Genomic DNA, 16,984 nt, shown 5'->3' with positions numbered 1-16,984 from the left:
TTAAACAAACGGGCAAAAAAGAACCCAAATAAAAACCTTCATGCGGGAGCTACCCTCTGTGCGGTTGATTATAACTTGGCCCACCGATACTGGCCATAAGGATAGAGGACTGTGTCCCGGGGGTATTAGGGGAAGACCAGACGGGATTTGTTAAGGGCAGGCAACTCAAGGCCAATGTTCGATGGCTTCTAAATGTTATTATGATGCCCTCAGAAGGAGAGGAGGCAGAGGTGGTGGTAGCGATGGATGCGGAGAAGGCTTTTGATCGGGTGGAGTGGAATTACGCTGAGAAGGTTTGGATTTGGTGAGGGCTTTATTGACTGGGTGCGGTTGCTCTATCAGGCACCAGTAGCGAATGTGCATACGAACCGGCTGAGGTCGGGGTATTTTGAACTACACCAAGGGATGAGGCAAGGGTGCCCCCTCTCCCCGTTACTGTTTGCTCTGGCCATAGAACCATTGGCCATGACATTAAGAGCCTCTAGGAACTGGAAAGGGCTGGTTCGGGGTGGGGGGGGTTGGAGTACCGGGTCTCGCTCTACGCAGACCACCTGCTCTTGTACATTTCGGACCCGTTGGAGGGGATGGGGGAGGTAATGCAAATCTTGGGGAATTTGGCAATTTTTCTGGGTCTAAATTGAACATGGGGAAAAGCGAGATGTTTGCGATCCAGGCAAGAGGACAGGAGAAGAGGCTGGGAGAGCTGCCGCTTAGAATGGTAGGGAAGAGCTTTTGCTATCTGAGAATCCAGGTGGCCCAGAAATGGGAGGTACTGCACAAGTTAAACCTATCCCGGTTGGTAGAACAAATGGAAAGGGACTTTAAGACATGGGACATGCTCCTGCTATCACTGGCGAGGAGGGTACAGACCGTGAAAATGACGGTCCTCCCCAGATTTCTGATTGTCTTTCAGTGTCTCCCCATCTTCATCCCTAAGGCCTTTTTCAAGCAGGTGAATAAAATCATTTTGGGCTTTATGTGGGCGAGTAAAACCCCGCGAGTGAAGAAAGTGTTGCAGGAGCGCATTCAGGGGCAGGGTGGGTTGCCGCTGCCAAACCTCTGCAATTACTACTGGGCGGCTAATATAGCCATGATCAGGAAGTGGGTAGTGGGGGAGGGGTCGGATGGGAGCGGATGGAGGCGGCGTCATGTAAAGACACCAGTTTGGGAGCATTGGTAACGGCACCTCTGCCGTTCTCGCCGGCCCGATACTCCACAGGTAGTGGCGGCTCTGAGGATCTGGGGGCAGTGGAGGAGATATAAGAGAGTGGCGAGAGCATCGATTTGGACCCCGATTTATAACACCCACAGGTTTGTACCGGGTAGGCTAGATGGCGGGTGCCAGAGTTGGCAGAGGGCAGGAATTAGAAGGATGGGGGATCTATTTATAGATGGGAGCTTTCCCAGCTTGAAAGCTTTGGAGGATAAATTTAAATTGCCAGCAGGGAATGGTTTTAGGTATTTGCAGGAGTGCGGCTTCCTGAGAAAACATGTGCCGGCCTTTCCGCTGCTGCCGCCACGGCGGATACATGATAGAGTAGTTTCCAGTACCTGGGTGGGAGAGGGGAAAGTATCGGATATTTACCAGGAGCTTTTGGAGGCGGAGGAAACTCCAGTGGAGGAGCTTAAGGGCAAGTGGGAGGATGAGCTAGGAGGAGAGATAGAGGCGAGTCTGTGGGCGGATGCCGTAAGCAGGTTTAATACCTCCTCATCGTGCGCCAGGCTTAGCCTGATGCAATTTAAGGTAGTCCACCGGGCACACATGACAGTGGCTAGGATGAGCAGGTTTTTCGGGGTAGAGGATAGGTGTGCAAGGTGCGCGGGAAGCCCAGCAAATCATGTCCACATGTTTTGGGCATGCCCGAAGCTTAGAGAGTTTTGGCAGGGTTTTGCTAAGGCAATGTCCACGGTGCTAAAAACACAGGTGGTGCCGAGTCTAGAGGTAGTGATCTTTGGAGTGTCGGAAGATCTGGGAGTTCAGGGGGCGAAAGAAGCCGACGTCCTGGCCTTTGCCTCCCTGGTAGCCCGGAGACTGATCTTATTAATGTGGAGGGATTCAAAGCCCCCGAGTGTAGAGACCTGGGCTAGTGACATGGCTGTCTCAGTCTTGAGAAAATGAAGTTTGCCTTAAGAGGGTCAATGTTAGGGTTCTCCCAGAGGTGGCAGCCGTTCGTCGACTTTCTCGGGAAAAATTAAAAATGTCAGCAGATGCAGTATTCCAAAGGGGGGGGGGGGGCGATTGTTGTTTGGTTGAGGTGTGTGAAGATTGGACTGGGGGGGGAAATGTTTATTTTACCATGTTGATGTTTTTGTTACTGTTAGAAAAATTTTCACAACCGTAATAAAATATTATTAAAATAACATGGCCACCGAAAAAACAACTTAACATTGAAAAAGATCCTGATTTTTAGTCCTAATAAATTTATTAACTATTGAGATTTGAATGACGCGGTCAGGTGAGTGGGTTCTCACTCAGAGTTTCAAAGTTAAGATGCTTATTGGTATAGTAACTGAGACGGAGGAGGGAGGGTCTGTCGTGCGAAGATAGTGAACAATTTATTATAGTTACGGACAGACTGAGCATGAAATATTTATAATCCTTGATATATTTTTCAAAGTTACCTCAGTATGCATTAATTCATTCCATGAAGTCATTTATTAAAAGGCAATAGCTGCCAGCTAGATATAACTACATATCCAATCCAATTGTGCCAAAGTTATTTAGTAAATAATTTTGTATACAATTTTAAAAGATATTGATACTGCACATTTATCGTGCAGTGAGTTATAAGTACTTGCAGAACTTAGTAGAAACACATCTCATCAAAGGTTTCAACAGAGCCACAGCAGAGTGGCTTATGATGTTAAAATGATTAGTTCATTTTTTCCACTTAGCCACAATTTGCATACCCAGTCCCTGTTGAGCCAACATTGCCTTCTCCACTCAACCCTCATTCCCTGGACCTTCTGAGTGTGGTAGTCACCACTAGCTGTATTATATGTATTACGGTAAGACACATACTCGAGGTACATGGGTAAATCCCTGCCTGCTGGCTCTGCCCAGTAGGCGGTGTATAAATGTGTGTGCTCGTCGGTGCTGCAGCCATTCTGGTAGCAGCTACAGGAGGCACAACATCTTTGCTCAATAAAGCCTCGATTATTCCACTACTCTCTTTGTGGTAATTGATAGTGCATCACTGAGCAAATATCATCTTCCCTGCTCTAATTATCTTTTTCACTAGCTGGAACATCAGCCAAAATGTCCTCCTCAAATTTCATCCAAACTCCCTGCTCCCTCTTCCCTATTCGATCATCCATGTTCCCTCTCCACCACACCCCCCTTCCCCATTCCCCAATTCCCCTTATCCTCTCGCTCCATAGATGCAGAAGTTCATGTGAGGTTATGATCGTAAAATTAAATCCAGAGAAATCGGTGCTTTTCTGAGGACCAGAGAAGGCTAAGAAGAGTTTAAAAATTGTTTCCAAATTACTAAAGATATTAAGGGGTAAACTGTTTTATTTTCCCACTGGTTAGCGAGTCTGCAACAAGGAAGCATAAATTGAGGTCTGTCTCTGGAAGTGTGAGCAAGGAATTTTTTTTACACTCAGGCAGGTGGTTCCTAGAATATGAAATGCTTAATCAAAGTGGCTGTTATGGTGGACAGTTTGTTAAGTCCTGATAATTCAAAGAATTTGTTTTGCACCTAAAAAAAAGTCCTGTATCCTGTAATTCAAATTAAACAAGGCACATAATGGAGGAAAGTAAATACGTAGTGCGAAGAGTAATTTAATTATCAGGTAATATGAATTAAACAATTTCAAATTAAAAGTATACAGAATAGCTAATATATAACAGGATATTGGATAAATATTTGAGAAGGAAAGATACAAAAGGTGACAAGGAAAAAGCAGAGAAGCTGAACTGATAGCATCACTATGGTGAGTTAAATGCTGTCCTTATGTAGTAATTTCCATTATTTTGTGCTGCTTATTCCATAACCAGAATGATTATGCAAGTGCTGGGAGAATAAGGACAATTTATTTCCTACCGTTTGGCAATCATTCACTTCCTTAGGGCAGCACAGTAGCATTGTGGATAGCACAATTGCTTCACAGCTCCAGGGTCCCAGGTTCGATTCCCGGCTTGGTTCACTGTCTGTGCGGAGTCTGCACGTTCTCCCCGTGTGTGCGTGGGTTTCCTCCGGGTGCTCCGGTTTCCTCCCACAGTCCAAAGATGTGCAGGATAGGTGGATTGGCCATGCTAAATTGTCCTTAGTGTTCAAAATTGCCCTTAGTGTTGGTTGGGGTTACTGGTTTATGGGGATAGGGTGGAGGCGTGAGCTTAAGAAGGGTGCTCTTTCCAAGAGCCGGTGCAGACTCGATGGGCCGAATGGCCTCCTTCTGCACTGTAAATTCTATGATTCTATGACAAATCAACACCAGAGAAGAGAGGGAAAAAATCTGATGGTACCCCTGTTGACAATCCCTATTCACTCACCTCTTTAGGAAGACTCACTTACTTGGATGCTGGGCAAGAAAAAGGTTGGACCCAACAATGATATTCTTCCCACATCCTTAACCCTCTCCACCCCCAACCCTTCCAAGTGAGCCCAATATGAAAACGGCGCTGTTTCGATTCAGGCATTAAAAATGGTTATGATGGACATCTGGCACCCAGTGCAACCTTACCTCAACCTGGGCTGCTGTCTTCAGGAGAAGAAGATAAAAATTGGGTGGAGGAAGTTAATATTTTGGTTATTAATGTATTATGAAGCTTGTTCCAAATTCCAGCAATACACACTGATGTTAATGTGATATATCAGAACCTCATTGTTTGACTTCAAGCATCATAAAACATTTTGTACATTTGCACATTGTCTTTGATATCTGTACATAAAGACATTATTGTTACCATTACCACAGTCCAATTAGTTACTTTCAGCAGGCAGCTGCAATGTTGACCCTGTTAAGATCAAATCAAAAGATTTTCTGCAAAGGGAAGCATGGGAGGGGAAATATCCTTCTTTGATCCCAACAGCAATGTGTTTTAGTTTCCATTTTATGGGCATCGTCTGCTTGTCTCAAACGTAGTCGGGCTAGCTGGGGGGGGGGGGGGGGGGGGCTGCCTGGGTGGGGGGAAATAGCAGGGAACAACTTGGTGCCAATTTCACATGGATACAAATGACATAGTAACATTTTGTTGTGAAGTTGCCTGAACTAAATTTGTGCAGATTGTCTGAATTTGTTCTGCAAACTTGCTTAACATCAGTGTGGTGAAGTTTATAAAGCTCAGAAACAACATTTCCAGCTTCAAACATAGTAATTTAACCTTGGTAGAAAGCTTAACCGTTTCATCATTAAAATGTGCTGGATATTCTCCTGGCAGTAAGTGTTACGATTCCAGTTGATGTTATAACTGGATGGGAAGTTCCCAGAATGGAATTCTGGTTCAAGACCATTGCTTTTACTTTTTTAAATAAAATATGGAGAAACAGTCATGGGATGGTAATTAGGTTTAACAACAAAAGTTGGAATATAATACAATACCCATTTACTCGCCCCTTATCTTAACAATTGCACATGTGTTTTAGGATTAAAATGTATTACAAAGTACATCTTGATCTACCATGGTCTCATTCACACAAAGTCACTTTTAAGCACACAGATTGGCTCTGGTCATATACACACTCTTTCTAAACCCAAGTTAGTGTCTGTGGATTTCTCCTCAGAATCCCCCCAGATGATTGTCACATGAGAGTTTCCAAACTCCATTCTCAAAAACACACTTTAAAACCTTCTCTTAGTGGTTTGCATTGAAAAATGCAGTCCAGGTTCTACAAATGACACTTTCAAACAAAGCTTCCGCTCCACTTCTAATAGTGAATACAGTCCTAACAGTGAATACAGTCCAGGATTTTACACCAACCCCGTTAGGATCTATTTGTCTTAAAGCCTTCTACACAAACTCTGAGTTCCAGCCACTGATTTCCTCAATTATTTCAAGCAATGTCTCACAAACCGTAGTGATGTCTCACAAACCTTAGCATTCACTGCAGATATCTTTCTGGTCTCTCATGATCCAGTGCCTTTTCAACTCTCTGCGACCTTACTGAATTGTTCTTGTTCCCAGTTTACTCTGTTCTGTTAAGCTCCAGACTTCTTGGAAACTTCTTTTAATTTCTCTAGTCTCCTTAACTAGCTGCTCATTATTTCATGGTATGGTTTTTCCTATAGCAAAGCTGAGAGAGATGTTCCCTCTTTAGCCTTCTAAATCAACTGCTTCCAGCAGAACTATGAAAGCTTCTTTCTCACTCTCTACATATCTTCAACTGCTCTGACTTCCAGTTAAAGCTAAGAACAAAGGAAGGTAGCCCCCTGTTGCTTAGCAACACCCCTGCTACTACTATTTATTCTTCATGACCCAGCCCTCTTTAAGCACAATAGAAGTACAGTTGGAACTTAACGAACCCCTACAAATACAAACAACCTTGACCAGCATGAAATTAATCTAACTACACGTTTTATCCTTCCAGGCACAGCAACATTCAATTAAACACACCTAAAACTGTACCTTATTTCTAATGTTTATCAATATAAATATAAATACCTTAAAACTATCTTTGTTTTCCTAACATGAGTGAAGCTTTATGCATGGTTCAGCTACTCATGCCCAAAATGGCATGGTCCTTAGAGAATAAGACATAAAAGTCTAAGCTGAGTCTCTCAGTTCAATGTTTTTTCTGAACATGAATAATTTATGTATAAGTGTAACATGCTTGTAATGAGCAGGAGACTTTAGAACTATGAGTCCTAAAGCTCTCCCAAGTTTGCTGATTTCCTTGCCTCACATATTGGTCCATGATAGACCCATTTGATTGAGATCAATTAGTCACAAGTACGCAGTTATGCCGTGTGTGTGCCAGGATGCTGGAAGGCAAACAAGATGGACCTTGATTTTCCTAACACAGACTATTCCTAGACCAGTGCCTACAGTGTGACAATCCTCGAAAATATTTGTTGACACATTTAAAGGAAGATAAGTAAATCCACTTTTTGGTCGGATGTTTAATTGAATCTTCTGTTTAAGATCTCAGGAAGTTGAAATATCTTGCAGAGTGACCTCAAATCTGCAGGCATGATTATGCTTCTTTCAATGCAAAGGGTTTGCAAGCTGTAGATGGAGTCTGGAGTCTAATGAGATCATACCTGGAATGTTTATGTGTACAGCTTCTAGCTGTATTAGGGGAGCTATTAATTCCCATTACTCCCAGCATCATGTGCAAGTGGATACATAAATAAGAAAAAATGATATGAACGTGTAGCTGTAAAGATGGAAAGGGGGAGGGCTTTAGATTACTGGGACATTGGGACTGGCTTTGGAGGAGATGGGACATATACAGGCCGGACATGTTGTACCTGAAACAGAGCTTGCTCTGAGTTCTCTGAGGGGCATCATACTAGTGCTGTTGAGGAGATTTGAAACTAACTCAGCAGGGTAAGGAAACCAGGAGATAATATCAGAGAGGAACCCCAAAGCACAGTAGAATGTGAGGATAAGCCCAGCAACTACAGGTCAAGTCAGTTTAATTTCAGTGCTGGGGAAACTTCTGGAAACTATAATTCAGGTCAATGTTAATAGTGACATGGACAAATGTGACTTAATTAAAGAAAGCCAGCCTGGATTTCTAAAGGGAAACTCATGATTAACTAACTTGCTGGAGTATTTTCAAGAGGGTTGATGTGGGCAATGAAGTTGATGCGTTCTACATGGACTTTCAAAAGACCTTCAGTGCAATGCCACACAACAGACTTGTGACAAAAGTTATAGCTCATAGAATCCATGGATACAGATTTGACTGAGTGGCAGGAAACAGAGTAGTGGTTAATGAATGTTTTTCAGGCTGGAAGAAGGTTTGGAATGGCGTTCCCCAGTGGTCAGTGTTGGAACACTTACTTTTCTTTATATATATTAATGACCTAGATCTTTGTGTACAAGGCCTAATTTCAAATTTTGCAGATAATTCAAAGCTCAGAAGCACTGTGAACTATGAGGAGGATAGAGTAGGACTTCAAAGGGAGATGGACATGTTGGTCGAATTGTTGGACAGGTGGCAGAAGACGTTCACTATAAAATAGAGGGTAGAACCTTATAACTATATTGGAGGTGCAATAGCAGAGGGACCTGTGCGTTTTTGTGCATAAGTCATTGGATGTGGCTGGACAGGTTGGGAGAGCAGTTAATAAAGCATACAGTACTTTGGGCTTTATTTACAGGAGCATGGATTCCAAGAGCAAGGAGTCAATATTGAACTTGTACAAGTCAATAATTCGGTGCCAGCTGGACTATTGTACCCAGTTTTGGGTGCTGTACTTTAGGAAAAGCTTGAAAGCATTGGAGAAAGTACAGAAAAGATTCACAAGGATGGTTCCTGGGATAAGGAACTTTTGTTATGAAGATAGATTGGAGAAGTTTGGGCGGCACGGTGGCACAATGGTTAGCACTACTGCCTCAGACTCCAGGAACTCGGGTTCAATTCCTGCCTCGGGTGACTGTGTGGAGTTTGCACTTGCTCCCCGTGACTGCGTGGGTTTTCTCCGGAAGCTCCAGTTTCCTCCCACAGTGCAGGTTAGGTGAATTGGCCATGCTAATTTTCCCCTTAGTGTCCAAAAGGTTAGGTGGGGTAAGTGAGTTACGGGGATAGAGTGGAAGCATGGGCTTAAGTAGGGTGCTCTTTCCAAGGACTGGAGCAGACTCGAGACAGGTTCAATGGAACTATTTAAAAGGGAATTGGACCGCTATTTGAAAACAAAGAATGTGCAGGGTGTGGGGAGAAAGCAGGAGAATGGAACTAAGTGAATTGCTTATTTGCAAGGTCTGTGAAGACACAGTGCTCCAAATAGTCTCCCTTCTGCGCCATATCAATTCTGTGATTCTGATGACTCTAGTTTGGGGTTTCAGGTATGTTGATATTTCTAGCATATTTGCTTTAGCTCGCTTCAGTCCTGGAACTTGGAAAATGGGGTTTCTGACTCTGCTTAAAGTAGATTTGAGAATTATGTTGAATTCTGAGCACAACACTTTAGAAAGGAGTGAAGGCATTGGAGAGAATGCAGAGATTTATAAGAATGGTTCTGGGGATGAGAGACTTCAGTTTTGTGGACAGATCAGAGAAGCTGGAATAGCTTTCCTTAAAAATAATTGAGAGCAGATTTGATACAGTTTTCAAATTCACGAGGGCTTTGGAGAGTGTAGATAGAGAGTCCAGTGACAGAAGGATTGAGAATCAGAGGTCACTGATTTAAGGTGAATGGCAAAACAACCAGAGGTGACAAAAAAGCTCTTTTTACATCCTGAGTGGCTCAGGTCTGGAATGAGTTAACCTTAAGAGTGTGGTGGATGTAGATTCATCAGGGTTTTCCAAAAGAAGTTGGATCATCTGAAGAGAAAAGTCTTGCACGGCTGCAGGAAAATGGCAGTGGAGTAAGACTAGGTGAGTTGCTCTTGCAGAGAATTGACACGGACACAACAAGCCTCCTTCTGTGTTTGCAGCTATTCTCTGACTTGAACAATGCAAGAGACATTTTTCGGAGCTGTGAAGATCGAAAGCTACATTTTGAATGTATTCATAGCCATTTAACTTGAACCATCACTTGTGACAGTCACATCATTGACAAGTTAAGAGGCAAATAATGCTGAAAACCAGTGTGTATTTGTTTAAGATTTATTAAATGTAAAAACTAAGACAAAAGCCAAGTTTTTCTGAAGTCGAAATTTTATTATGCTTTTACCACTGCACACTTTTGTAAGTTTAGGTATAATGTTGCAATTATGCTGTAATCCAAGGCGATGTATCACACTATGAATGACAATGCATGTCTAACAAGTAAATAACATTTTGTTCATAACCGTGAAAGGTCCATTTTGCCCGTTTGTTCTGACTGCACTGGAGGCCTCTTCAAAGCATTTCAATATCTTGCATGTGCGAAGAGCTTTTTATTGTGGCATGTTAGATTATATAAGGATATTATTGCCCAATGGGCAAATTGTCTCTGACCCCTCTTACTCTCCATAGATTATCATATAATTATGGAATTTATTCAATAATTATCACTTTCCACAAACATTGAAACAACTGATCATGTATGCATAATGTAGTCCAAAGTTACTGATATGTATTATATCGTACCGTCCATTTTTGTCTCAAATTTCCAACTTCTGATGGCCCGATTTGAGGGGAACGCGCGCATAAGGTGGCTCCCTCTGAAGAGCTGACCTTTCTATCCTTTTTCCCGGCACCACGGGTCTTTAACTGACTGAAAAATCCCTGAAATTACCTGAAGAGAGTTCTTCATCGATGTGATGCCCAAGAGAGGTAAAGCCGGATAACAATCGGCCCGTATTTCGATTACAGACTCAGACTCTGAAGCCACTCACGGTTCAACAGGAGATAAGATGGCAGCTACAGCTTGTTTTCTAGCCACTTCTCTAACCGCCGAAGCGCTCAGCAAGATCTTGGTTGTTGAATTCGAAAAGTATCAACAATGCTTGACTTTGGATCTTAAAAGATCAATCAAGAAGGCCTTTACCCCTATTCATTCAGTTGTCGAGATCACCAGCCAGACCGTTGAAGCACAAGGATCCACATTCAAGGACATGGAGTCACATTCAAGGACATGGAGTCTGCACTGTCTGACCAGAGTGATAGGATCACCTCCTTGGAGTCTGACCTTGCCGCTGTGATCATAGATAGAAAAATACTCACATCCAAGCTGGAGAACAGATCCAGAAGGTAAGCTATTCATGTTGTGGTTACCGGAGGGGATTGAAGGTCACACCCCTACTCAGTATTTCTGAGTCCTGTTCCACAAAATGGTTGGTGAGAATATACTTCCATTCCCCCCAGAATTAGACTGGGCCCACTGTTCGTTCCAACCCAAGCCTCACTCTGGTGATCCTCCTCGTGCAGTAATCGCAAGGTGCAGCTCATAATAGTTTTTAAAATGAACTTAAGAGTTGGTGTTGAGTTATGTTCAGTTTTTGTTTTCCGCTGTTCCATTTGCTTTTGGGTGTGGTTATGCTTGACTGTGATGGCGTACTTGGGTTGGGGAGGGTTGAGGGAGATGGGGGTGGGTTTTCATTTGAGTTTTAGCTTGCTGTTTGTATCTGCTAATCTTACTTTGGCGAGTCACCTGACTTGGCTCGGTGGTCACCTTGGGTTAGTCGTCTTGCTTTGTCTCCGCAATGCCCTTGTTTAAAATCCCTCCGTGTAATTTAATCTATGGGTAACTCCAGTTTGTGTGATGGCGGGAGATCTCAAATCCGAATGATTATCTGGAGCATTAGGGCCGGGATTTTCTGACCCTGCGCCAGGTCGGAGAATCCCTGGGGGGTGGCGCGAATCCCGCCCCGACGTCGGCTGTCCTATTCTCCTGTGCCGTTTTTCGGGGGCTGGCGGGATTCCCGCCATGGCGGTCGGCCCCACCCCCGGCGATTCTCCGGGCCCTGATGGGCTGAGTTCCCGTAAAGTTTTGCCCAGTCCCGCCGGCGTGAATTACTCACCTCACACACGGAAGGACCTGGCAGGTAAGTGTGCTGGCGCGGTCCGGGGTGGCGAGGGGATCTGACACCGCGGAGGGGGGCCCCAACAGTGACCTGGCCCGCGATCGTGGCCTACCGATCTGTGGGTGGGTTGGTTCCATGGGGGGCCTTCTTTCCTCCGTGCCGGGCCCCTGTAGGGCTCCGCCATATTGCCCGGGGGTCCGTGTGGAGAAGGGAACCCCTGCGCATGCGTGGAAATATGGCGGCCGTTCTGTGCATGCGCGGAAATATGCCGGCCGGTCCGCGCATGCGCGAGATCACGCCAGCCGTTCCACCCATGCGCGAACTTGCGCCGGCCCTTCGGCGCCGGCTGGAGCTGTGGAGACGGCTCCCGCAGCAACCTACCACCCTAGAAAGGTGAGAATTTCTCACTTTCGGGGGACGTTGATGCCGGAGTCATTCCGCCGGTCTTCCCGCTGGCGTGGGCACATAGCCCCATTTTTAGAGAATCCCGCCCTCAGTGTTTCAATAGCCCTGTAAAACGATCGAGAGCATTTGCGCATCTTAAGAGCCTAAACGTCTGACTTTTTTTCGCAAAAAACCATTTACGAATTAAAGATTAGACCAGGCTGTGCAAAAAAAATGGACTGGGCATGTTTTTAATTCTAGTTTTAAAAGTAGGGCGAGGGGCACGACGATTTTAATCAACAAGAGTCCAATTCTTCTCTTCCCAGATTGTGGTGGACCCGAACGGTAGATATATAATCGTATATGGCACCCTATTGAATACCCAGTGGGTTCTGGTCAACGTCTTTGCCCTTTTTCTTCATGGGATCTCTTTCTCTGCATTTGTTTCTTCTTAACAGGGAACTCTCCCTGTCCTTTCTCCCTATCTGCTGCTTTTCCATGGGGAAACTTGTCCCAGATTCCACAATCTATTATCCAGTTTTTACAGTGCAGTGGCACTGTGGTTAGCAATTCTGCACTTCCAAATTGATGAGATTTTAAAATGCATTGGTCTTATGCAGGCTGGTAAGCCTCTGGCCTGGAAGGATTTCCGACCGAGTTTTATAAGAACTTTCCGGAACAACTCACATCTTTGTTGTTAGACATGTTCAATGACTTCCTATCCTGTGGCTCATTGGCTCTAAGTCTTGCTTAAGCCTCTATTTCCTTGATCCTTAAGAAGGACAAGGACCTTATCGAGTGCGGCTCCTACCTACCCACCTCACTCATAAATGCAGACATTAAGCTGCTCGTGAAGATTCTGGCACTCCAGTTGCAGCCTTGCCTTCCAAGCATGATTTTATTGGACCAAATGGGCTTTGTAAAGGGCCGTCAGTCATTAGTGAATATACATCGCCTATTGAACATTATACTTTCTCTCTCTCACTCCTGCACCCAAGATAGAGGTGATAGTATCTCTAGAAAAAGGGTTTGACGAGCAACACGGTGGCGTAGTGGTTAGCACTGCAACCTCATGATGCTGAGGACCTGGATTCAATACCAGCCCTGGGTCACTGTCCATGTGGAGTTTGCACATTTTCCCATGTCTGTGTGGATCTCACCCCCACAATCTTAAAAGACGTGCAGCGTAGGTGAATTGGCCATGCTAAACCATGTTTGAGGGGCTGTTCGCTGGGGAGGGCGGGGGGGGGAGGTGGAAAAATCTGTACGGACTGTATAGTTGATTGTTGGGAAGTATGCTTTCCGGGGTGTTTATTCGCTGTAACCTGTTGTGATACATATTTGTAATAAAATACATTTAAACAAAAAAATTGGCCACGCTAAATTGCCCCTTAATTGGAAAAAGAGAAAAAAGGTTTGACAGGGTAGAGTGGGGCTATTTGTTTGATATTCTTATAAGATTTGGATTCGGCCACAGATTTGCCCCATGGATCCTTTTGTTATACAATGCCCCCACTGCCAGCATTCACACAAATAATTTATATTCAGACTACTTCCCCTTGAATAGGAGCACTAGACAGGGCTGCCCACTCTCTCCACTTTTATTCGCCCTGGCAATAGAGCCTTTCTCTATAGCCGAGAGAGCTTCCAATCAATGGGGTGTATCAATCGGGAGTAATGTATCCCTTTATGCAGATGACCTACCTTTATACATTACAAACCCAATTCCCTCCATCAATGCACAACAAAGACATTGAATACTTTCAACTCCTCCTCTGGCTATAAATTAAATCTAGGTAAGAGTGAATGTTTCCCGGTCAATCCCCCTGGTAGACAAGCCCATTTAGGCATGTTACCCTTTCACCAGTTCAAGTTTTCGCTACTTGGGGGTCAGGGTGGCCCACAATTGGGCTTCACTGTACAAATTGAATTATTCCAGCCTGATCAATAATTTTAGAACGGACCTTCAAAGATGGAACAATCTTCCTCTACCTTTGGCTGGCAGGATTTAAATAATAAAAATGAACATGCTCCTTGGATTTTTCTTTTTTAATGTCTCCCTATTTTCTTGCCCAAACCCTGTTTTGTCAAGGTTAATAAAATAGTCTTGCTTTTATCTGGGTGAGTAAAAGTCCCAAATCCGCCGTGTTCCACTCCAGAGGGAGAGACAGACAGAGGGCTTGGCCCTCCCAAACTTATTGTATTATTACTGTGCCTCCAATATCCAAAAAATCTTACTGTGGATCAGTGAACCCGATTCAATCTGGGGCCAAATGGAGGCTCGCCTTTGCACTCTCCTGGCCATAGTTCCTGCACCATTGCCCTGTTCTCCTGCTAGATTTTCTTCAAACCTGGTTGGTAGCCTCCTCCCTTAGGATCTGGAAACCGGTCCGACAACATTTTAAATTCCTGTCTTTGTCCTCACTGGCCCCTATCTGTAACAACCACCTTTTCTCACCTTCAGGGCTGGACTCAAACATTAACTTATGGAAATTGAAGGGACTCGGGCACTTTGGTTAACCTGTTCACGAAGGGGAGGTTTGCCAGCTTTAGAGAGTTGGATTCGGCCACAGGATTCGGCCAAATCCAAATCTGCGAATTTCAGCTTCCCCACTCTAATCATTTTTGCTACTATCAAGTGAGCAATTTCACCCTTATGGCCTTCCCTTCCTTTTCTTTGGCTCTACTTTCCATCTTACTGGAGAGGATTCTATCCTCGGCTCAGCCGGGCAGGGGGTCTATCTCAGTCCTATATGGCCACATTCGCTCATCTGATCCTGATCCCTTTCCACCGGACAGGGTAAGGGTGAAATGGGAGAGTGAACTGGGCCCTACCCTCATTGGTGAGGTCTGGGGAGAGGCCATATTACAGGGTCAACACCATGTCCTCGTGTGCCTGGTTGAGCCTAATTCAGTTCAAAGTGCTACAAGGACACACTTGACCAAGGCAAGGGTGAGCAGGATTCTCCCAAATGTTGAGAACAGATATGATTGCTGTTTGCTTGCCCCAGCAGATCACACACATATGGTTTGGTCCTGCCCCAAACTCACCAGCTTCTGAGCTTCCTTTTTTGACACAATGTCTAATATTCTCCAATTAGAATTACAGCCATGCCTGCTGGTGGCCATATTTGGGGTTTTGGATTCTCCAGCAATTCAACCTGGGGTAGAGGCGGTCGTCGTCGCCTTTGCTTCATTGATAGCCTGGAGGCAGATACTGCTTGGTTGGAGGTCTCCGGCCCCACCTAGTCCTTCTGGCTGGTTAGGGAATTAATGTCTTTTTTGCATTTGGAGAAAATTAAAATTACTATCAGGGATTCTGATGAAAGATTCTACCTGAGGTGGCAACCGTTTCGCTCCTTTCGAAAATATCGAGACACCGTCAGCTGTTAGGGATTTTGGGCATAAGTTGTTTGCTTTTTTCTATATTTGCAATAATTCTTCTTCAGTTCCATACCTGTTTTGCATTGTTCTTTTGTTGCGTCATTTGTTGTTTGTTTGTAAAAAAATTTAAAAATCTAATACAATATATTTGAAAAAAAATTGTCCCAAATGTTCTCTTCTCTCATCGATACACATTTGCCAGCACAATAGGTTAAACATAACAACTCTGAAGTGCAGTGTGTTGCGACATGCTGAGAATGTAATAAAATCTTAAATAAATACAAAATAATTGCAAATATATCTCTGTAATTATTTGATTCCTTGCTGGATATGGCTCCACTATCCTTCTGGACCCTTGCTGGGTGGTATACATGGGGCTGGATTCTCCGCAGCCCCGTGCCAAAATTGCGTTTGGTGCGAGGGCGGAGAATGGAAGTTTACGTGAGAATCGGGCCCGGCGCCGCTCCCGCGATTCTCCAGTCCTTTGCCAGAGGTCCTCCCAGTGGTTCTAACCACGTCTGGCTGGTCTGGACTCACGCGCGGCAGCTGCGGACTCAGTCCGCGGCCGCCCTGTGGGGGGCGGGGGGGGAAATCAAGCACCGGGGGGCTTATGGGCGGCGATTGGGCGGGTTAGATGGAGAGGCGCGGGGCAGATCGTTGGGACCTTGTTTGTTGGTCCAGGTCCGCCGGCTGAGTCCATCGCGTTCGGTGAGGCCGCCGCCGTGCACATGCGCGGACTCGGAACTGGAAGTGCGAGGTCCCGTATCCGCAGCCAAAGCTGCGGGAATCACGACGGGTCCCTGCCAGCCCCCTGCAGGTAGATGAATTGGTCTGTATTTTTTTTAGGAATGTCTGGAGTGAAACGCCAGCTTTTTTATGCCGGCCTGGGGACATAGCCCCATTTTTGGAGAATCCAGCCCATGCTTTTGGATTGATTATCATCACGATGGTTAGTTACAGACATCTCAGCCAAACCTGATCCTATCTTCGTCCAACATCTACAAATGCTTACTTTCTACAGGGCCCACTGCCTCTTTATTCCTCTTCTTAACTTTGAAACATAAAGGCCAATTGTACCCATACCATTGCTTCTGCTGAGATAAGCTATGTGCTCAGAGCTGAGGTCCAATTCAATCTCTCAGGTCAGTATGACTCAACTAGTTGCTTGGTAAACCTGTCACAATATTTTATTCCTAATCTTCAAACTGAAAACAAGTGCTTGATATTTTAGTTGTTAAAAACAGATTAGCCACCCAACAATCTTGGGTTTGTAAAGTCCCTACTGCTCGGGACCCTCCAAAAAGGCTCCGACTCCAAGTTATGATTGGTGACATTGGGCATTTCCGACTTAGCTGAACCATTATCCATGAAATGTTGGACAGCAAAATACTAATCAAACTCCTGTGTAACTACAACTGACCTGCCAATCACTCACACTGACCAGCCCCCAGTTTCCCCCTCGAACCCCGACAACCCCCTGACCCACTAATTTCACGTCAAACCCCTTACACTCCTCCAACCCACCCCTCCTACCACTTTACCTATCTGCTGCCTTACTCTGTTGCCGGCCTACCTACTTTCCCACTCACCCATTCTCTAGCGCACTGAGAAACTTGAGTACCTTTAAATAGTTACCAGAGTAAGGCAACTAGT

General features: G+C 44.8%; 1 protein-coding gene across 3 annotated transcripts in view; it reads left to right on the top strand.

Moving 5' to 3' along the window:
• fbxl17 (F-box and leucine-rich repeat protein 17) overlaps positions 1 to 16,984 on the top strand; it is a 1,158,180-nt gene that overhangs the window by 747,849 nt on the left and 393,347 nt on the right. The window lies entirely within an intron of this gene.

The sequence above is a fragment of the Scyliorhinus torazame genome, chromosome 9 (assembly GCF_047496885.1).
Source record: "Scyliorhinus torazame isolate Kashiwa2021f chromosome 9, sScyTor2.1, whole genome shotgun sequence".
NCBI classification, from domain to species: Eukaryota; Metazoa; Chordata; class Chondrichthyes; order Carcharhiniformes; family Scyliorhinidae; genus Scyliorhinus; species Scyliorhinus torazame.
The sequence above is the reverse complement of the archived record's forward strand: the minus strand, read 5'-3'. Positions and strand labels throughout refer to the sequence as shown.